The sequence below is a fragment of the Moschus berezovskii genome, chromosome 20 (assembly GCF_049115385.1).
Source record: "Moschus berezovskii isolate FMDL1 chromosome 20, NW_MosBer_1.0, whole genome shotgun sequence".
NCBI lineage: Eukaryota > Metazoa > Chordata > Mammalia > Artiodactyla > Moschidae > Moschus > Moschus berezovskii.
In genome coordinates this window covers 61,050,602-61,073,245 of record NC_142479.1, presented here as the reverse complement: position 1 = coordinate 61,073,245, position 22,644 = coordinate 61,050,602, and the positions used below count along the sequence as shown (strand labels likewise).

General features: G+C 42.7%; 1 protein-coding gene and 1 pseudogene across 1 annotated transcript in view; both read left to right on the top strand.

Annotated features, from left to right (window-relative positions):
* PITPNC1 (phosphatidylinositol transfer protein cytoplasmic 1) overlaps positions 1 to 22,644 on the top strand; it is a 267,578-nt gene that overhangs the window by 29,198 nt on the left and 215,736 nt on the right. The gene's annotated exons all lie outside the window — the stretch shown is intronic.
* The window catches only part of LOC148774767 (RNA-binding protein 4B-like), a 34,643-nt pseudogene that overhangs the window by 2,944 nt on the left and 9,055 nt on the right, over positions 1 to 22,644 (top strand).

The following is a 22,644-nucleotide window of genomic DNA, read 5'->3' as shown; positions in this document are numbered from 1 at the left end:
AAGGCATGGCTACCCACTCCAGCATTCTTGCCTGGAGAATTCCACGGACAGAGGAGCCTTGTGGGCTACAGTCCAGGGGGTCGCAAAGAGTCAGACATGACTGAGCGACTAACATGAGCATGAATATGTGACAAGTTCAGTGTTTGCTGCTCCACACTCTTTAAATATTTTAATCATTTGTGGCTGTGCTGGGTCTTCATTGCTGCGTGAGCTTCCTCTAGTTGCGGTGAGTGGGGGCTACTCTCCAGTTGCGGTGAGCAGGCTTCTCCCTGAGGTGGCTTCTCTTGTTGCAGAGCACGAGCTCTAGGGCACTCAGGCTTCAGTAGTTGTGCCACACGGGCTCAGGAGTTTCAGCTCACTGGCTCTAAAGCACTGGCTTAGTAGTTATGGTCACAGGCTTAGTTGCTCTGTGGCATATGAGATCTTCCTGGACCAGGGATTGAACCCGTGTCCCCTGCCTTGCAGGGTGGATTCTTAACCACTGAACCACCAGGGAAACCCATTTATACACTTTCAAAATAAAATAACTTCTCATCAACTGTCCTGCTGAGAGCATACTTTTGTACTCAGTACTGTGAAAAGTTCTTTCTGGTTTCCTGTAGACATGGAGGTTCCGACAGCTTAGTCAATGGAAAGAGGCAACATATTAGGGTATTCTTCCCTTGGGAAGTGCGTATGATAAATCTCACCAAATCTTAAGGCTACCAAACACATAACCTCATTATCAGGAAATGATTGGGTAGTAGATTAAGATCTGCTTATTACCTTGTAGACTGTTACAAAGCCCCCCATACCTATTTTGCACCCTCATGGACTGTAGCCCGTCAGGCTCCTCTGTCCATGGAATTCTCCAGGCAAGAATACTGGAGTGGGTATCCATTCCCTTCCCTTCTCCAGGGGATCTTCCCAACCCAGGGATCGAACCCAGGTCTCCAGCATTGCAGGCGGATTCTTTACTGTCTGAGCCACCAAGGGAAGCCCATATCTATTTTTATTAGAGACTAAATTTCTAACTTGTTCAATTGGCTTGTTTATGGCAGTGCTGCTCTGCTGCTCCTAGGAGAAGACAATTTTACATTTAAATGGAATATTCTAACTTTGCCTAGTAAGTAATGACCTAGAAATTACAATGCAGGGAAATGGGATTTCAGTGTTTCATGAAAAAGTTCCTATCACAAGAGCATCACATTTTTCATTCTTTGGCTAGGTAGGCAGATTTCTGCATGTTCCGTGAAACAGTCTTGCTGGAAGAGGAGGAAGCAAAAATGAAAGATATCAGCAAGCAGGGATGGCAGTCATTTTAGGGACTCTGCTTAATATAAGCATGATGAAAATGAATGCCTTTGACCAGAGAAAACAGGCATGACTAATGCCCTGGGTTGCGTTCATCAGCCTGTGAGAACTTCGTGCTACTTGGGTCTAGCTTGGCATTACTGAGTAACCCGTTCTTTTTATGCCAGTTGATCGGTAAGGAGCAGAGGACAGCACCCTCTTTGCCCAGATTAACACTAGATTGATAAGTCAGTAAATTTAAGCAGAGACTTTACTGTGGCTTGTAACCACGAGTAGAACCTTGCTTTGAGGAAGAAGGAGAAAAGGAGGGGGAAAAGGTGAAAGCAAGAAAGTTGTCAGGGTCTTTCTGTGTGGCTTAGCCTTCATGCTCCCAATGCAGGGCGCCTGGGTTCGATCCCTGGTCAGGGAAGTCACATGCCGTAACTGAGAGTTTGTGTGCACAGCTGAAGATTCCACATGTCACAACTAATATCTGGTGTAGCCAAATAAACAAATAAAAATAAATAAATATTTTTTAAAAAGAAAGATGGCACCAGGAGGTGGGAAAAGACAGACAGCAGGTGCAAAGGGCAAGGGAGAAGATAGCTACATGTGGTAGAGAAGCAAATGCTTCTCTGACTTGGTCAGTCAGCTCTGCTTCACTGGCACGGATTCTAGAAGTTTCCTAATTCTTAGAGCATAGATAGGGTGTATTTCCTAGGCAAGACAGATTTATATCCAGCAAACATCATCTCAAGTTACTGTGCCAGACTCGTGGATCCTTCTCTGCGTCCTTGTCTCAAGTTTTGTGGACTCAGTCCATGCTTTAGAGCTAAGAGTGAAGCCAGTCTTTCATCCTTATTTGGGATACTTTCTAGTTTTGACCTTAAATATGGGATCAGGAGAATTCTAAGAAAGGGAAGACCCTCTTTTTTCCTGTATTACAGAGTCAATGGACTCATTAAAAAAAAAAAAAATCCTTTTATACCAGAATGATCCACCTCTGGCTGTACATAAAGCACAAAGTTATCGGAGACCTTTTTTCCCTTTGTGCTCTGAGCGCTTGACATCAGTCTGCCTTTGATCCCCAAGGGTGTAGCAGGAAAGCAATGCTTTTCACATTGGAGCTATAAAAAGGCACTCCGTGGAAAGGAATATATTTTATTGATCAGTGATCAGTGAGTCTTTTTTAATGACATGCTTTGTATTAAATGCGATTTGAAAACCTTCAAAGGAAAATTGTCAGGAATTATTAAGTCACGGCCTGTCGGCATGCCTCTGAATGCAGCCAGAAGCAATGAAGCAAAAAAATCTCAATGTGTAGCCAGATTTCTAAATTCTTGGAGACCCACGACATGAATCCGTTCAATTTTCTACTTGTGTTTTTATTTCCATTGCATTTCCTGACATTTAATATCTTTTCTCCCCAGAGAAGCATTTAGTGCCTTAATATTCAGACATATTTTCCAATATTTCTTCTAATCAAATCAGTAGTCCTCAGGGCTTCCCTGTTAGTCCAGTGGTTAAGACTCTGCTTCCAATGCAGGGGGTATGGGTTCAATCCCTGGTGGGGGAACTAGGATCACACATGCCCGTGGGGAAAAAAATCAATAATCCTTCACTTATATAGTCTGTATGTAGTTGAAGGAAGATCAGAAATGCCTCATGTGGGTGCCCATTCTTATCCCAATGATTAGAATTTTATTATCCGTGAATGATGCATTATCCATGATGTTAACTAGAACATACTCAGCTCCAGTCTCTTTGGCTGGGGCTCTTTTAAGTTCTTTCTGGGTACAAAGGGGAAGACGGCACTTTGGGAGACCTCTGCACACCCCTCCTTGGCTTCTTCCCTTCCAGGCAGGCTGAGCGTGGGCTTTCTTCTTTATGGCACTTGTGAAGTCTTGGCAGGTGGCAAAAGAACTGTTAGTTTTTCACCCTATGTTGGATACATTCACACATACAGCCTGTATATAAGATCGAAAGCCTTTTTATCTTGGTGCCAAAGACTTGGGAAAAGAGGATGGTAGCTTTCAAAATCCGTTTATGTTATTCCTAACCTCTTTGTGTAGTGTGATATTAGGGGGAAAACCTGCTTGCTCTAACAGATGATACGTCATCCAGTTTATGGCGGTTCTTAAATCGCCTATGTGAAGTCCCACTCTTTTTGTGACCTTAGAGAAGCTATCTTAATCTTACTGTGCCTTAGTTTCCCCACTGCCTTGAAATGTGGCAAAGTTACACTGTCCATTGATTTATTCAGTATTTATCAAGGTCTGGAAATACAGAGGTGAGTGAGCCAGCAAATTTTTCCTTGATGGGAATCATAGTCTAGTAGGGCCAAGGCAATTAGAGACCTTCCAGAGATAATATCGAGTGGTGAATTCCACATATCGATGATACATGAGGCCAACAGGAAATGATCTCAAATTGAAGTTAAGATTCACAGTATGAGAGATGAGCTTAATATCTGCGAACGCTTGGAACCCAGAAAGGTGAGCTGGTGTAACTTGCAGGAAGTATGACTCACTTGTGAATGTAATGAAGAAGGCTTAAAGCAGATCATCTGAAGAAAGGCTGTACCGATATATGCTTCGAAAGACTTAAAGGAGAGGCAGAGAAAAAACCAAAACCGCATGTCCCCTGGCCTGTCCTGGGAAGAGAGGAGCTCATAGACCTTTGACATCATCCAGCTACCATTGCATATAGTTGGGAGGAGAAAACGAAACAAAATAAGGGGATTTCTCTGGAGGTCCAATGGTTAAGCATCCACACTTCCAGTAGAGAGAGTGAGGGTTCTGTCCCTGGTTGGGGAACTAAGAGCCTGCACTCCATGTGGTGAGGCCAAAACAAACAAACAAACAAAACAAAAAATAGGGCTTCAGAGATAGACTGAGTTTACATCCCAGTTCTGCCACTTCTTACTAAGGTGCTTGACCTTGGACAAGTCACTTCAACCCTCTGAGCTTAGTGTACTCATCTTTAAAAGTGGGCACAGGTAACTTTAATACTCTTTGATACTCTTGACGCTCTTTAATGACTTAGATGAGAAAATAATCTTAGAGTAGATACATGTATAACCGATGCACTTAGCTGTACACTTGAAAGTAACACAACATTGTAAATCGACTATACTTCAATAAAATTTTTTAAAAATTAAAAAGAAATTTCAAAAAGGTGGGCTGAGACAAGGAACTGTATTCATTATCTTGTAATAACCTATAATGGAAAAAATCTGAAAAAGAATATATATATCTATAAAAGAATATATATACATATACATATATACATACATACATATATATATATAAAATGGAATCACTTTTCTGTGCGCCTGAAATTAACACCTGAACATTGTAAATCAACTCTGCTTCCATAATAAACACAAATAAATAAATATAAATTAAAAAGTGGACTGAGAAAGAGTGAAGAAAGTGATCGTGTGGACGTGCCTCAATGCCTTCTGTGTCCTGAGCACTTAGTAAATGTGAGCTCTGCTCTAAGGAATGAAGCTCTGATTTGAACTCAGCAGCTCTGTCTTAATTCTGTTTCTCCCAAGACTTCAGCATCCTTGCCTTTTTTTTTTTTAATGAGAAAGAATACAAAGAAGAGCTGCATTTTAATTGTTTTACTGCTCAACTGCTAACTGTTTTGATAGATTGAACAAAGTCCATTGATTCTTCATGGAGGAGTGCCTGCTGGAGAGTGTGAGTCAGCGTCTGCGTTATTAACTTGTTCAGAAGCTTTTTGTGGCAGATTGATTTAAAAGCTCCCAACAACATGGGAGGATTTTATTTAATAGAAATATTGTCAGGACAGCATTGAGATTTTGAGTTTGGCTTTCAAATCAAGCAATACAAGTTGAATAAAGGTCTTTCTTCTGACACATTGAAGAACCATGAAGGATTGCGGACATAATCTCCATCATTTTGTAGGGCTTTGCCTGGGGGAGGTTATATTCCCCTGGAGCACCCTGACCCCAATCAGTGGGCACGGTTTTCTTTTCTAAAGGTGAACATATGGGTTTGCTATAGAGAGCTGGTGAAATATGGTCACTAGTACTTTCAACTTATCCGAGAAGGCAATGGCAAGCCACTCCAGTACTCTTGCCTAGAAAATCGCATGGACAGAGGAGCCTGGTAGGCTGCAGTCCATGGGGTCGCTACTAGTCGGACACGACTGAGCGACTTCACTTTCACTTTTCACTTTCACACATTGGAGAAGGAAATGGCAACCCACTCCAGTGTTCTTGCCTGGAGAATCCCAGGGATGGGGGAGCCTGGTGGGCTGCCCTCTGTGGGGTTGCACAGAGTCGGACACGACTGAAACGACTTAGCAGCAGCAGCAGCAGTACTTTCAACTTATAGGGTTATGTGGTTTACCTGCATTGAACAAAATGAGTGTGTGCCCGACTGTATCTCTGTGGGTTTCCATCCTGTGGTTCTGGGATTAAGGACAAATGAAAGAAAGTTGTTAAAGAAACGAAGAATGTTTCCATAGTGCCTTCAAAAGCAGGCTCCAGATTGGCATCCTCCAGCCTGGAAGGAAGACATTGTCGGAGTCTCTCATGCAGAGAGTCGCAGTGTTCCTTCTTGAGTGTCTTGGTCCTTATTTGGACTCTGGGCTGAAACATCCGGATCAGTTTCACAGAAGAGGTTTTGAGTAGGTTTCTTGCAACCCTGAAAGTCACACTTCTCTGAAATTGGTTTTAACACCAATCCAAACCCCACTGGTGTTCCTGTTATGTTTTACAGCTATTTATATGTCCTTTAATAAATGACCTCTGGAGGGAAAGAAGGATCACTAACTAGTTCATTGTGCAGGAGGATCAAGCCCTCACAACTGGCCACAGCTTATTCAAAACCTGCATTGCTTCACCAGAATTTCTGACATTAGGCAAACTTCTTCTCAAAGGGCCAGCGAATAACTTTTTTTTTTTGGCTTTGCAGGCCACACGGTCTCTGGCACAATCCTTCAATGCTGCTGTCATAGCTCAAAAGTAGCCATAAACAGTAGGTGAGAGGGATGAGTGTGACTGTGTTTTAATAAAACTTTATTTACCAAACAGGCCATTGGCCTGCCACCCCTGGTTCACTGACATCTGCATAGATCATCATAAACTTCCTGTAACCTTGTGAATGTGAAAATTACACTTTGGAGTAAAAAACTCATTTGAATATAAATTTGTGTTTAGAGTTTCCTTATTGATGTATCACAGTGTTTTCTTACAACTTACTTAGTTTTTATTTAAACATTCCACATTTATTGCCTCAAAATTGGATTCCTCATTTTCATTGCTTGGTAAGGACACCCATGTTTGATAGGAAACAAATTAATTGATAATGTTGGAATTCCTATTCATGGTGAAGTTCACTTTTACTTGCCAGTGACATTTTCAGCACCGTGTTCTGGGTGTCTCTTCTTTGTAGCAAATGCAAGCATGGAGTCCACTCTGGAGGTGCCATACCGGACCACTGTCCTAGTCTCGATTAGTTCACGTTAGTATGTAAGGCTTTGTGGCGCTGTGAGATCCTGGCTACATTTCTGCTTTCCCACAATTTAGTCTTTCACTATTAAAACCTCCAATTTCTCTCACAAGAGCATGTGAGCCAGGTTTGCCGGATTTTCAAAGTCATCCTCTATTGCACGTGAACACTGGCTACGCCCGGAGCTTGGCTGTGAACTGATTATTCTCACCACGACCTGTTAACACAAATTCCATCACTCCCACAGCTAAAAATATACCATATTTAACACTTGGAAGCAAAATTCCAAGCAAATATATAATCTGCTTTGATTGAATCCTTGTTGAAAATGTTCATGGTGGAGTCAAATGCTGACTTTTAAGGTGGAAGATTACCCCTGATGGCTCAGTTGGTAAAGAATCCACCTGCAATGCGGGAGACCCTAGTTCGATTCCTTGGTCCAGAAGATCCACTGGTGAAGGGATAGGCTACCCACTCCAGTATTCTTGGGCTTCCCTGGTGGCTCAGATGGTAAAGAATCCTCCTGCAATGCGGGAGACCTGGGTTCGATCCCTGGGTTGGGAAGGAAACGGCTGCCCACTCCAGTATTCTGGCCTGGAGAGTCCATGGGGTCGCAGAGTCAGACACACTGAGTGACTTTCACTTAAAGTGGAAGATTGCATTCCGTGAGCAGGTAGATAGAAATCAATTCCCCCTTATCAATTGATGTAATCACAGAGACTGATAGATGCCTCAGCCTCAGCATCCAAAATCGCATAAGTTCGTCTTGTTTAAGAGTATTTCCCCTCTCCCCAGAATTGCCTGGTGCTCCAGTGATTAGGACTAGCTGCTTTCACTGCCATGGACCCTAGTTCGATCCCTGGTTGGGGAACTAAGATCCCACAAGCCACATGTTGCAGCCAAAATAAAAACAAAAAATGTGTGTTCTCCCTCATTTGTGGCACAAAGCCACTGAGGATCAGACTTCTATTTAAATCATGGCGCCATGTTACAGGACTTAGGAATATTTAGTGTTTGTGTGTCCAGCTAGTGTTTGTGTAATATAAAAACATGCTTAGGAGATAAAGCTATTAATTGTAGTCATTTGTGAGTGATGGAATTATAGGTGATTTTAAACTTTTTTCTTATACAATTTTTCTGTTTTACAAATGTTCAATAAAGAATGTGCATTACTCTAAGAAAAACAGTACAAAGGCTTTCAAAGTTTTTTTGACTGTGACCCCCAGTAAGAAGTAAAATTTACATCCTAACTCAGTACGAGCATGCATTTATGTATACGATTAAAAGAAGCAGTTCATGAAGCTTTCATTAACCTTTGTGCTGCTGCTGCTGCTAAGTCGCTTCAGTCGTGTCCGACTCTGTGTGACCCCTTAGACGGCAGCCCACCAGGCTCCCCTGTCCCTGGGATTCTCCAGGCAAGAACACTGGAGTGGGTTGCCATTTCCTTCTCCAATGCATGAAAGTGAAAGTGAAGTCGCTCAGTCGTGTCCGACTCTTCGGGACCCCATGGACTGCAACCTACCAGGCTCCTCCGTCCATGGGATTTTCCAGGCAAGAGTACTGGAGTAGGTTGCCATTTCCTTCTCCAAACCTTTGTGCTACCTGTCCTTATTTCCTGGTGTTTTCAATTTTTTATTTTATTGACATAGAAAGAGTGCAGGAATTGACCAACTAAAAATGACCTCATAAACCCCTAATGGGTAAATTGAAAAATACTGACTCTTGTGCAATAGTGCCAGTCTTTGATTTCATGGGTCAGTAAAATTTCAAAAGAAATTTTGGCACTTGATGCAAGATCAGCTTTTTATGTTTCAGAATAAGGCTATTTTAAAAACTTCTGCTATTCTTTTCATTAATTTTTCATGTTAAAATTTGTTTTTTATGATTGGGGGAAATTGTCATGTTGAAATGTCCTTTATTTTATGGAAGTATGTTTGAACATGAAACAATGTCAGGATTTAAACAGTGAATAAATTTAGCCTTATGAGAACAGACTACACTGGCTTTGTTTTTTTCCGTTTGGCATTGAACCTGTGCAAACTTGGTGACGCAAGAGCACTTGGGAATCATTGAGGAATTATTATCAGTGCAGCCAAAAGAGTCCTACTTTGGAACAAACAGTAGTGGGGATGCAGCTTGGGAGCAAATCACTTAACTTTTCTGATCTGAACCCCATTCTGCTTACCTGTAAAAGGAGTATCTTTCACAGGTGTAAAGATATGATTTATATAGAGTTTAAGACAGTTTCAGATGCAGGAGAGTTTATAAATGGTAACATCTCAGGACCGTTAACTCTTTCAGCTGCTCTGTACTATAAAAAAATTTGGAAGGTTTAAAGACATTCCTTAGATGTTTCTACTTTATGATGAACTGCCCCTTTAACTATCATTAATATAAATAACACTATTTTTTTTTTTTACGTTTCCTGTCTTGTCTCACCCTCAAGCTTTACCCTTCTTACTATATTTTTTCCCATCTTTTAACCTCTTGTCAACCTCTTGATACCCTTATTCATGACGGGAACACGGCTCGTCTGGCAGTTTTAGGGGACAGTTAGAAAATATTCCTTGACAATGCCGTGAGCTTGCAGTTTTTAAGTTGTGGTTTTGGCTAGAGGGGACTTAGATGGTGAGCAGAATACTAAGACTAAGGGAAGAATGTGCTTAAAATAGATCTTGTGAGCCTTCTGTTTAATTACATGGTAATTTGTAAAACAGACTGGTTTCTGTGGCCTTGAATACTAATGTAGATTTGTCCCTTACTAATCTTAAAAGCATATATCCCGAAAAATGCATAATTCACACATTTCCACATATTTTATGTCTTCAAAGGCTCCACGTGAATCATTCTGAAACCTTTTCTTCATTTATCTTCTAAAGTGGTGACTTTTTTTGGACAATGGGCTGTATGTTTATTTCATCAGCAATACCTATATTTAAAATGTCCTGTGTTTGGCTCAGATATTTTCAGTTTCTGGTGGTACCAACCACACCCCCGTAGTTCCCCAATGGATTAACCCTCCAGGAAAGTTCTAGCTGTCTGAAACTCTCAGGAAACAAGCTGGGTGTGCCTGATAAGGAAGGTTTAACAAAATCATGTACATTTTTCTAGAATATTTTCTATCATAATAGCTAACATTTTGCTGGGCTTGCTATGTTCTAGAAACTTTGTTAAAGGCTTCCGGAACATCTCATTTAATCCGAAGAAAAAAATAAATACTTTTCTGTCTTGATTGCTTGAGAGATCTGTTGTAAAGGTCAGCAGTTACAGTGTATCCTATGGATTTCATCTGTTCTGTGGTACTATTGTTCTCATTTAGCTTACCACTATTTACTGAGTAGTTATTATGTGCCAGGTACCGCTCTGGGCACTAGGGATGTGCAGCCACAAGTCACGGAATGCCTGGCACCACTAGAAACTTCCTGCCTTCTGCATGGGAGGACCCAGATAATAATGTTGTTGTTGTTCAGTTGCTAAGTCGTTTCCGACATTTTGCGACCCTGTGGACTACAGCACACCAGGCTCCTCTGTCTTCCACGATGTCCTGGAGTTTGCTCTGATTCTTGTCCGTTGAATCCGTGACACTATCTAACCAACCATCTCATCCTCTGCCACCCCTTCTCCTTTTGCCTTCAATCTTTCCCAGCATCAAGGCCTTTTCCAATGAGTCGGCTCTTTGGATGATAATATATAAACATACAAATATAATGTCAGGTAGAGACTTTAAAAAGGCAGGATAAAGGAGCAGGGAGTGGCAATGGGGAAGGCCTTTGATGAGATGACATCTGAGCAGAGACCTACATGAATCACGGGAAGAAGCCTCGCAGATATTTGGCAAAAGAGCCAGTTGCTTCTGCACTAAATGGTTCTCCCTCTCCTGCTTTTTATAGTCTTCCTGTCTACTCCTTGCTTGAGCCAGACCAACGGAAGCCAGATCTAGAGAGGAGACAGAACGGCAAGTGTGCAGTAGGGAAGGCAAAGAACTTAGTCGCAGCTGCGGAAGCAGGTCTGGACACGTGGGTGACATCACGTGGGAGAGTGTGGTGGCTGCACTGATCCACCAAGCTTGCAGGCAGATTCATCATCAAATGGCCAGCCAGCCCTGGGCAGTGGGACCACCTAGCTGCGGGAGAAGATGCACCCAAAGAGGAGTCTGACGGCCAGCAGAAGAACAGCACAGGCTGGGTGTGTGTTGTCAGCATGGGGCAGAGGGGCCAAGACCACAGGTGGCACTGCTCCTGGGGCTCAGAACAGAACCTGGTTCTTCGAGGAGATGGGGCAGACCAAGGCAGAGGGCAGACCATATAGGGCTTTGGGGGCTTGGCCAGGAGTTTGGGATGTTGCCTTCTTACTGCGGGAGCCACTGACAGTTATAAACAGGGGAGTGACATGATTTGATTTCTGTCTCTGATGTGTGGAGGGCTTCCTTGGTGGCTCAGTGGTAAAGACTGTCTGCAGTGCAGGAGACGTGGGTTCAGTCCCTGGGTTGGGAAAATGCCCTGGAGAAGGGAGTGGCTACCCACTCCAATATTCTTACCTGGAGAATTCCACAGACCTAGGAGCCTGGTGGGCTACAGTCCATGGGGTTGCAAAGAGTCGGACATGACCAAGCAACTAACACTTTTCTGACGTGTGGAAAGTCAAGGCGAGAGGAGGAGTGGGGATTAAAGTGAACCAGGGATCCTTGGACTTCAGGGATATTGAGGTTCGGAGATTCATGCTGATGGCCTTTCGGGGTAGGTGGGATACTCAGTTATCAGTTTAGTGATAGTCTTCTGTGGGGGTCCAGTAGTGTCCTCAAGATTCATGTTTGTCCGGATCCTCAGAATGTGACCTTATTTGGAAATACGGTTTTTGCAGATGTAGTTAGTTAAGAAGTTAAGAACCTTGAGATGAAATCATTCGGGATATAGAATGACCGGGGTCCTTATAAGAAAAGAGGACGCAGACACAAAGATGGCCTTGTGAAAGCAGAGGCAGAAATTAGGGATATGCAGCCACAGGGATCTCCTGGGGCCACCAGAAGCTGGAAGAGGCAGGAAGGATTCTTCCCTAGGGCCTTCAGGGGGAGTGTAGCCCTGCTGACACCTTGATTTTGGACTGCTACCTGCAGAGCCGTGAAAGAAAGTGAAAGTCGCTCACTTGTGTCCGACTCTTTGCGACCCCGTTGGACTATACAGTCCATGGAATTCTCCAGGCCAGAATACTGGAGTGGGAGCCTTTCCCTTCTCCAGGGGATCTTCCCAACCCAGATCTCCCACATTGCAGGCGGATTCTTTACCAGCTGAGCCACAAGGGAAGCAAGAGCTGTGAGAGAATTACATTTCTGTTGCTTGAAGTGACATCGTTGGTAGTACTGTCTCATTGCTGCTACAGGGAACTAATGCAGTTCCTAAGGATCTTTGATCTCTTAGGCGGTTTCACTGGGGTAGAGAGAGTGGGAGTCTTACAGGAACATTGGCAGCTCTGTAAACCTCCCTTAACGTCGGGGAGGGTGGTGTTACCAAAAACTTGAATGAGCATTAGTAGCCCTGAGGAGGCAGGGCTGGTTGAATGAGTGAATGAATAGGTCTGTCTGTGAACGAATAGGGGCTTGTCTGCCCTGAAGGTCATTAAATAGCCCCAGTCGTGATAATTATAAGCAGCCATGGACAGTGTGTGGGCGCTCCTTTGCTGTGTGCCTTCTAAGCTCCTGAAGGTTGAAATACCAGATTAATTAAAAACCTGCATTAGAATATGGTTGAGGAGGACTGAGTTCCTGAGTGAGGGCCTGAGTACCTCTCTAATGCATAGACTGTGGATTTTAGAATCTGGACCCTTAAAATTGATTTTCTGAGCTGAGAGGTATTTTCCCTTCCTCCCTGTTAAATGTTTATTAGCTGGGTCAAGTTGGGAGAACTGGAGAAGCAATCCGGAAGTATAATCCTCTACCCCAGCAACAAAAAGCAGTCCCGCTGATGGTTTATTGCTACTATTTGTTTTTGTTTTGTTTTGTTCAGAGGTTGAAAGTGTTGAAAAGGAGAGGAATCTCCAGGACACAAACGTTTGATTTTATTGTAATCCTGCCAGAGGCCTACCCCGTCTGCTCCTATAAATTTCTCTTGGCCTGTCCTGTAGAAAGTGTACATGGACATCGATCAAGCTTTTTTTTTTTCTTAATTAAACTAATGGACTGGCCTCTCTATAAAACACGGATCCAAGTAGTGATGCCCTGGCCGAGCATGAGCCTCTCCCAGGAAACCTGCCCCTTTGTCTTCATGATACAAATTCCTGGTCCTGTCTGAACACACAGCAGGTCCTGAATGAATGCTTCTTTAACTTAAACCAGGGCTGAAATGCAAAACTGGTTAGGCATGAATACCTGGACAGGGTCAGTTTCTATGTCAGTTTCTCTTCTGTGTAATTGATGAGCTTCCTAATGTTGATTTAAAAAAAAAACAACAACCAGGCACTGTATTTAGTTAATTAAAAAAATACAGACTAGGATTCAAAACAGCTGTGTTTGCTGTGGGCGTGGCCTTTATCCTCCTCATATTCATGTTCTGTCACAACAGTACCTCATTGTAGAAACAAAAGTTTATAAAGAATAAGGATGACTTTTCTCCCTCCCGTTACCAGTACAACCCACAGCCTCAGCTCATACTATTTATTTAATTTTGTATCTGATAATAGGGCTCAGAGACAATTCTATGAGGCAGATGTGTGAAGAGCTGATCCTTATGGAAGCTGATTTCTTGTAGAAATAAATATACTCCGAGGCCTTGGACAGACCATTATTCTAAGATGCTTCCCCTCTGAGTACGTTTGAATATGCTCACGGGTTGTGTAGAATTTTTTGCATCCTGTTATCCAATTTATCACCTTTTGCCACATTTCTTGGTTGTAAGTATCCCAGTCAGGGTCAGTGGTGAATAGAGAAAGAAGATAAAGGGAAGAATTAAAACGAACAGGGAAAAAACAAAGCAAACAAGTAAGTTAAAAAAAAGAACAACACAACACGGAAAACCTCTTTCACAGTAGGCAATACCTTTGAATGTAAAACTTATCAGGCAGGCTGGAGGAGAGGGATAGGTCTGCTTAAAATGAGAGCTGTCTGTAGGCTACATTCAGGTTATCACAGGTCACCCGTAGCCTGGACAGCAGCCAAAGCTAGGATGAGGCTAGTGAGACATGCCCCTGGGACCCCAAATTGCAGGGGAAGCCCCCAAACTCAATAATCATGATGAATAATATTTTTAATCTTATATATTATAAAAATATCATTAATATAAAATATCCCATGCTGAATAAAATATCCAAATGTTGAGTGCAGGACCTGACCCTGCACTGGTGAACTCAAACTTATTTATCTCCCACTAACCAAAAGTAAGTTACCGAGAGCTCGAAAGGAAAAGTTTCTCCTTGCTCTAAGCCCGGCTTTGCTCTGGGTTTAAATTCTAGTTCCTTTAGGACCAGCTCTGTGACCTCAGACTCATGACTCAACCTCTCAGAGCTTCTTTGTGTAGAAAAAAGATAGCGCTTTCCTTTGCAGGACTTTGGGATGGCTTAAAGTTATACCTGTGAGGCTACTGGGTACACGGTAGATGGCCATTAAACCATGGCTTGAAATACTTCATAGTTATTCACAGAGAATTCAGTTCTTCAGGCAACCAAAGCAGGTCCTGCCTCTTACACGAGTCTTTTACACATCTGTCAGGGTTAACACAGCTGTGCTTTCACTTTACAGGATGTCTCAGAGTGTACCCCGGTGCCCGCGCTTTGAACGCTCATACATCCGTTCAACAGCTAAGTAACCAGTTTCCTGTTTAGTCATAGCTCTTTGCCTGGTCTGAGACATGGGCAGCAAGTTGATATCTCTGTACCTCCCTCTCAGAGCAAGTCAGCCTTCGAAAACCATCCAGAAGTTGATTTTATAGCAGCTTTTTTTCTGGCTGCTCTGGGCATGTGGGGTTCTTCCACCAGGGATCAAAGCCACTCGCTCAGGTGTGGAAGTACAGAGTCTTAACCATTGGACCACCAGGAAAGTCTCATAGCAGCTTTCTATTTATTAAAACCTCCTCCATCATTGAGTCTCTCTTGAGCACATTTCTACGCCTAGTGATTTATCTGGATAACGTGTCCATGATCCTGAACGGCCTCTGATTTGCTCCACAGAGAAGAGGCCATATTCCATAACATAGGACTGAAGCTAATATGGGGCAAGTGGAAATCACATGGGCAGGAAGGTTGGAGTGGGAATCTGGTTACTATCTGATACAAAACTGTAAAGCTCCCTCCCCCCATCCATTCTCTCCCATTGTCCCAGCCAGGTGTAACCAGCCATTTTTTCAGGCTTTCTTCTAATCTGATCGTAGCTGCAGAGACAACAAAGCAGAGCCCTCATTTCAATTACTCTCCTCCTTAGTCCTAAGGATACAAAATGAGATGGGAGAATGACAGGAGAGTGTCACTCAAAAAGCTTATTAGACTTTGGGGGTCTTAGTTATCATGAATGGGGATTCATCATTGTGCCCTGCTCTTCAGCAAGAGGCAGTTTGCGAAACAGTACCACACACTCCTGGCTTCAGTGGTGTGTGCTTTGGACTTACGCTCTTCTTTTCCACTTAATTAGTTAATAGGAATTTATTGAGTTGGGCACAATATGATACAAAAAGCTAGGAGAATGGAATTTTTGCCCCTGAAGTGTCTATGATGTATTTGGGGAGAATAAATTATACTCCAGCTGAGCCTTTAGGCTTATATTCCTACTGTGTTTGTACATTTTCTCATTTCTGCCCTAGAAACGTTGCTTGAATCTGGCCTCTTCCTCTTTCACCCTCTGGGCGTTTGCTCTTGCTTCGGGGCTGTCTGTCCTCATTTACTACCCAATCTATGGCAGAGCCCTGCCAAGCTCTTACAGGCGCCTTCAGGCAAAGAAACTGCACCCCATGTCCACTTATCAAAATATCCTCCCATATTGAGAACCGAGCAGGAAAAGTTAATAAAAGCTCCACAACAGTAACAAAAAAAATACACCTATATATAAAGCCTCACGTTCTCCAGTCTGTTCCTATATCATTGTCCACCTTTGTAAACCCACCCAGCATGGTGGAGGGTGGGGCTTGTGGAGGTGGGGTGGTGTTTTCCATTGCAAATAAGGCAGGGTAGTAAACAGCAACATTCTGCCTTTACCTACAATTTGGATTTTGTTTTCCCTCGTGGATTTTTTTTTTTGCTTTAATTTTGATTTCTGAAAAAGAAAATTGCATTAAAATAATATTCATCTGGATCGCTGAATTCTTTGGTGTCCCTGTAAATTCTGTACCTCACTCGATCACCCTAAGCCTGGCTCTGGCCTGTTGCAAAAGCCCATGCCAGCCTGTTAGGCACACAGCTGACAGTGACCTTCCCAATACACCAACAACGATCATGTTACTTCCGCATTTGTTCCTGATTGTCTAAGGTGAAATCTGGCCCCATCGGCTTGGCTACAAGTCTCTTCTGGTCCGCATGCATGTTAGTCACTCAGTCGTGTCTGACTTTTGGCTACCTGGTGGACTGTAGCCCGCCAGGCTCCTCTGTCCATGGGATCCTCCAGGCAAAAATACTGGAGTGTGTTGCCATGCCCTCCTCCAGGGGATCTTCCCCACTCAGGGATCAAACCCAGGTCTCCTACATTGCAGGAGAATTCTTTATCATCTGAGTCACCAGGGAAGTCTTCACAGTCTGGGCCCCCACTTACCCTGCCTGGGCATCTTCCGCATCTGACCCTGTTCCTTCCTCACCACTCCGCTTCAGAACTGTGTCTTTGTCCAGGCCATATCTTCTGTCAGAGTTGTACTCCTGGCCCCAGACTAATTCACCTTGGATGTGCCCGCTTAGCTCTTGAGTTCCACCTCCTGGCTGCACTGCCTTTTTGAGAAGGAAATGGCAACCCACTCCAGTGTTCTTGCCTGGAGAATCCCAGGGACGGGGGAGCCTGGTGGGCTGCTGTCTATGGGGTCGCACAGAGTCGGACACGACTGAAGTGATTTAGCAGCAGTAGCAGCAGCAAAGTAGGCTTACTTGCTCTGTTTTCCCATAGAAACCTGTTTGTTTCTGCTCAATTTCTGTCCTGGCTGTTTCACTTACGATTCCACTGTGATTTATCTGTTTACCTGTGTCCCGGGTTACACTGCCAGCTCTCCTTGAGGAGAGCAGCCGGGCTTTTCATGTCAAATGAATAATGAATACAATTGGATACAGTGAAAGCAGGAACAAAAGCAGTAACAGCAACTATGAAATAATTCATGAAAAACAATAGCACAGTCAAGAGGCTCTGCTCTTAACAGCCCTTAATGTCAAGGCGATCCTGTGTTTCAAATGTCGGTTATCATTTGCTAGCTTTGTGACACTAAATATTTTCAGATTTTTACTATGGAAACTTTCAAACAGAAGCAAAAGTAGAGAGACCCCCTCTGATGAATCCACATGGGCCCACCCTGCAACTACAACAGTCAGCTTATAGCTAATCTAGTATCTTGTAATATCCCACCCTCCACTCCTATTCATGGATTTTTTTTTAGAAGCAAATCCCAGATCACATATTATTCCACATAGAATTGCTTCAATAAGAACATTAAACTTTTAACTGAGTGCAAACTCAGTATCATCCACATGTAAGGAAGAGCTGCCAGTGGGCTGGGGTCACGGGAAAGCCCTTTTAAAGCAAGCCTTGAAGGATGAATATAGATTTTGGCAAAGAAAGTTGTTAAGTGGGAAGCTGTAAGTCATGTATGTGCAAGGTGTCAGCATATAGTTTTTGCTGAAACAGGGGTCAGGGCAGGGAGAGGGAACAAGAAGGGAAACCTCGGTGTGGAACAGATAGGGGACCAGGCCCTTGATGCTTTAGAGGTAGCCTTGTAGGTGAGGGGATGGACTGGGATCTTTTAGTTTTAGGTAACAGTGTGTTCCTTTGGAGGTCTGTGCTCACAGTTGTGACACAGGGCTGAGGACAGCAATAATACTAACTTAGTGCCCTTCAATTGTCTCTCAAAGTACTTTCTTTGTTAACTGATTTCTTCTTAAACAGCGAAAGAAACTGTCACAGAACGTTTCAAGAACTGGTTCCTGTACCAACCACCAGGCTTTAGTGGAGAAGAAATGGGAACTTGGTTTTCCACACTCAGCCCTATGCAAAGATGATCTGGCAACTGTGTATTTTATCCCACTGAGCTTAATCCTTATTATGAATAACAGAGTGAAGCTTTGTTATTCATGGGAGTGGATTTCTACTGCTGGGAGAATTAGCTGCAAGGTGCCTTCTGATGCAATGAGTCCTTTTGAACTGTGCATAAATAGAGCTTATTGTTTAGGCATTGGGAGGTAAGGCTTAGATTGCCCCAGAATTTCCGATCAGACTTCAGGTATCTTCCTTTGACTGATTCTTTTTTTTTTTTTTCTTTCCTCCCTGAGGCCACCAGTAGTAGTTTTCTCCATGTTGCTTTAACGACTTGCCTTTTCATCACCTTCTAAAACTAGGGCACAACCAACCCTTTTTCTGGAGGCTTTTCAGCTTAGAGAAGGAGGAAATTCTTCTGAGTTCCAAAAAAATAGAATGGAGAAAAAATGAGCCAGCTTAAGCAGGATATCACACAGAATTGGAGTCTTTGGTAAAGAAATAAGTTCGTTTCCAATTAAGATTTAAAAAAAAACAAACTAGGAGAAATAGAAGCATAGAATCTCTTAAAAAGATACTTCAGGATCTCTAAAGGAGACTTGATTATTTGTGTAAGTCTCAGAGCTTGCACACCCCAGTTGCCCAGCACAGTAAGTCTTTCTGGGTCTTTGGAGTAGTGGATGTGAAACTCTGTCTTCTAAAAACCACAGAGAGAAGTCTCCTTTTTTTGAAGGTGTCTATTTTCTGAAATTTTCAGCTGGGATCTGAAAATACATGGCTGTTTTTGGTTTTTTAGGTTTTTTTTTTTTTTCTTATGAGAACTTTTAAGATCTACTGTCTTAGCAACTTTCAAATGTACAATAGCATATTGTTACCCACAGTCTCCATGCCAGTATGTCACATCCCCAGGACTTACCTATCTAACCACAATGTTTTTCTGGAAAGGCTTATTGAAAATGATATATGGGCTTAACATGGGTATTCTTTTTATCACCTTGGTCTTCGTGTGTCCCTGATTATAGTGTTTGTATGTGGTTCTTCCACCCAGATTGAAGTCATTTTCTCTTCTAGAACCAGATGCTTCCAGTATGGGGGGCTACCCCAACATGCGCAAGAGGGTACCAGGCTTCTCCAGGACCCAGGAAGCTGCCCTTTGTAGGTGCTTCCTGCATGCTCTATTCACATCTTCCCGTTGCCTTTCTTTCTCCCTTCCACTGGATCTGTCTAGAGCCACGGAGTCATTCTCCCCTTTTTTGGGACTCTATGATTCTTGTCCTTCCCACGGGATAAGATCTTCTGGTGCAGTCCTGTCTCACCACCCAAAGACAAAAATTACCATTAGTCTGTGTTTACTGAAATGCAAAGGTGGGTGCATCACCTCTTTTAAGCGCTTAACACTTTTATCTCTTCGTTCTTTCCCGCCTGTCACCTGTGCCTTGTCACCCACATGATTAAAACCATTTGGTGGTATTTCTTTGATTTGCACTGACCTCCTAAGGAATGTCCACACTGACATAGCAAAGCCCCTTCTCTTGCCTTTTCTCTGCCGCCATGTTTGATTTTGGAAAGACTTGGTGTTTGGAAGAAGTTAAAAGTGACCCCCAAAGACTTGCTTTGGACGATGCTGATACACACCTTTTGACGCCTTAGATTGGGTAGTGTCGATTTAATTTGGAGTCTGTCAGCTTCTTACATTCTGATCACTCGTTTTGAAGGCTTGCTGAGGACATGTGATTATTTGTTAAACCACCATTGGAATAAACACACTTTTCTTTAAAGGGAAAAGAACTTTTTAAAGAAAGTAATAACCATACCATTATATTTTCTTGACAGATATCAAAGGAAAAAATCTTCTTGTTTTTACCTTGACAAGATATCTAACATCAAGAACTTCAGCATTATAATCGAGAAATCTCAAGCTCAACAAATTTCTCTGTCTGGGGGTGGGGAAAGGGGTACGATAAAATAGTTTTCTATACAGTTGGTTACCAAAATAGTCAAATATGAAAGCTAATTCCTCTCCTTTTAAAAGGTTAGTCTTTTGATGTATGAATCACAATTGATGCTAAAAGGAAAGTGTTGGAAACAAACTTTTTTTCTCTGCTAGTTCAGGTTTTGAATGTTTTAATTGCTTAAATGTTAATCTTTCTGGCAGTGAGGTTAGTACTGGTAGCCAGTGATTACCAACAATTCAAATAACAAGTCAACCAAGACAACACTTGCATGCCCAGAAAACCAAATTAAAATCACACTTCTCTTTTTGCTCTCACGGTTTAGAAGTAAATTTTGAATCAGTTTCATGAATTTTGTGGTATTTTTCCAGATTAATGACTTTGGACCTTTGGACACTGAGGTGTGTGAATGCTAAATGTGTTTTCTTCCCTTTGCTATCAATTAGATATTTAAGAATGCAACTTATGAAGAAATAGCCATCTAAAAATGGGCCAAAGACCACAGTCCTGTATCCTTCCTTAGAATACTGCATAGGAGTCTTAAAAATATTGTGGTTATATTTGTCATAAAACCTACATTTTAACCTTTTTTAAGTGTATAGTTCAGTGGCATTCAGTACATTCATAATGCTGTGTAACCATCACCACCACTCACCTCCAGAACTTTTTTGTCAACCCAAACAGAAGCTCTGTACCCCTTAAACACTAACCCCACATATCCCCTTGCACCCCTGTTTTACTTTCTGTTTCTAGAATTTGACTATTCAAGCTACTTGTATAAGTGGAATAATTTGTCTGGATTATTTCACCAAGCATAATGCTTCCTAGTTTCATCCATGTGGTAACATCTGTCAGAATTTCCTTCCTTTAGAAGGCTGGATATTATTTCATTGTATGTAGGTACCACATGCTGTGTATCCACTTATCTGTGGCTTAATGCACAGGAGGCTTTTAAATTTTAATTTTTCCTTTCATCACACCCATACACAAAAAGGTAACCACAAGAGGAAATATGTTAATGAGCTTGACTAGTAATTATTTCACTATGTATATGTATCCCAAATCATCACCTCATACACTCTTAAGTTTTCTTGTGTGTGTGTGGGATCTGAGTTCCCTAACCAGGGATTGAACCTGGGTCCCTACAGTGGAAGAGTCCTGTCCATTGGACTGCCAGGCAATCCCCAAGTATATACAATTTTTATTTTTAAAAATAGGATGGTATAAAAATTATTTTTAATATGTGCCATTTGGCATCTTCTCTCCTAATTTCCTGCTGTTCTTTCACTTGGGGATCATTTTTTGAACCCTACATGATGCCATGTGCTGAGAAGACAGGGACAAATGAGCTCTACCCTGCATGCAGAGAACTTTTTGTCTGGCCAGGTAGACAGACCAGGAAACTGGGTTTCAGGCTTGGTGGGCTGCCACCCAAGCAGAAGGCATGGGGAAGAGGGTGACTCAGTGCTGGAGGAGGGCCACATCCACTGTGGGTGGGGGCCTGAGGGATGAAGTCCTCTAGGTCATGTTCTGAGTTCTCTTACCAAAAGGCTAGAAATATATGTGAGCAGAATTAAAGGTCATGTCTAGAAGGAGAATCTGTTATACTGCAGTAGTCCACCTCTAGGCATGACTTCTTGTAAATTATTTTCAAGTTTTATCATCAAAGATACCTCTCTCCTAAAATAATAGAGCACAACTTTAACTCCTTTGGCCCCTAAATAGACAGGAGGTTGTGTGTTAATGACTAACTTTCAAGCACTAGTACCATGTATTATGAAACACATTTCCAAAATTTGATCTGTGCATCCTATTCCCACTTGTACATAAAAATAATTAACTTGTCCATGGTAGAAGAATAGAGTATAGAATCTGGAGCTTCTGGCATTTAGCCTACTGTTCTTTTGTCTGTATTTCCTAGTACCCTGTATTCAACAATCTGTGAAATTTTTTGTCGTCTCCATGTGTTAGCCATTTGGGAGCATTGGGAAGTTCAAGTAGATCTCCAAGGTACCAACCCCTATAATATATTATTGACAAGACAGTAGAACCGATGTGCGTTTGGTTGGTGTAGATGAGCTTAGGGCAATAGATGGACTGACCCATCTACCCTTAACTTGAAAGAGCAGATTAGTACTCATAGACACAGTAACAGTTTCAAAGACAACTAAAGCATGCACCTTGCTTTCTAGATAGCAGATTCTATATGATCCAGATTGCCTCTGATAAGTTCAGCATTCTGCTCTCCAATGTATATATCTGTCCTCAGTTGGGACATCATCTTTGGCTTTGTTCTTTTTGTGATCTCTAACTGAAAAAATCGGTTGACGGTTTGCTAGGTGTAAACTGAAGAACAGCGACACGGCTGCTGCAAGGGTGAGGGGCGCCAGTGCGCACTGGCGCATGCGCATACGTGAGTTGGCGCACAAGACCTGCACGTCGCACCACCGAGGTTCAAGCGTCGGGCGCCATTTTCTAGAGTTTTCTCTGAGGAAGGAATCGGTGCCACCGATACATCCGTGAGGCTCTTGTCAGGGTGTTAACTCTGTTCATCGGAAACCAGCTCTGGGAGGAAGAACAAGAGATCCACTCACTCTTTGAGCAGCATGGGAAAGTGCTAGAATGTGACATCGTTGAGAACTATGCCTTTGGGAATGTGCTGCGGTGTGTCCTGTGGTTAGGAAGGGCGCTGTGCTTGCGCCGTCAGTGAGGGCCAGCAAACCATCACGGGCCGGGTTCCATCCCTGGTCAGGGAACTTAGATCCCGCAAGCCTTGCCAAAACAACAAAACAAAACT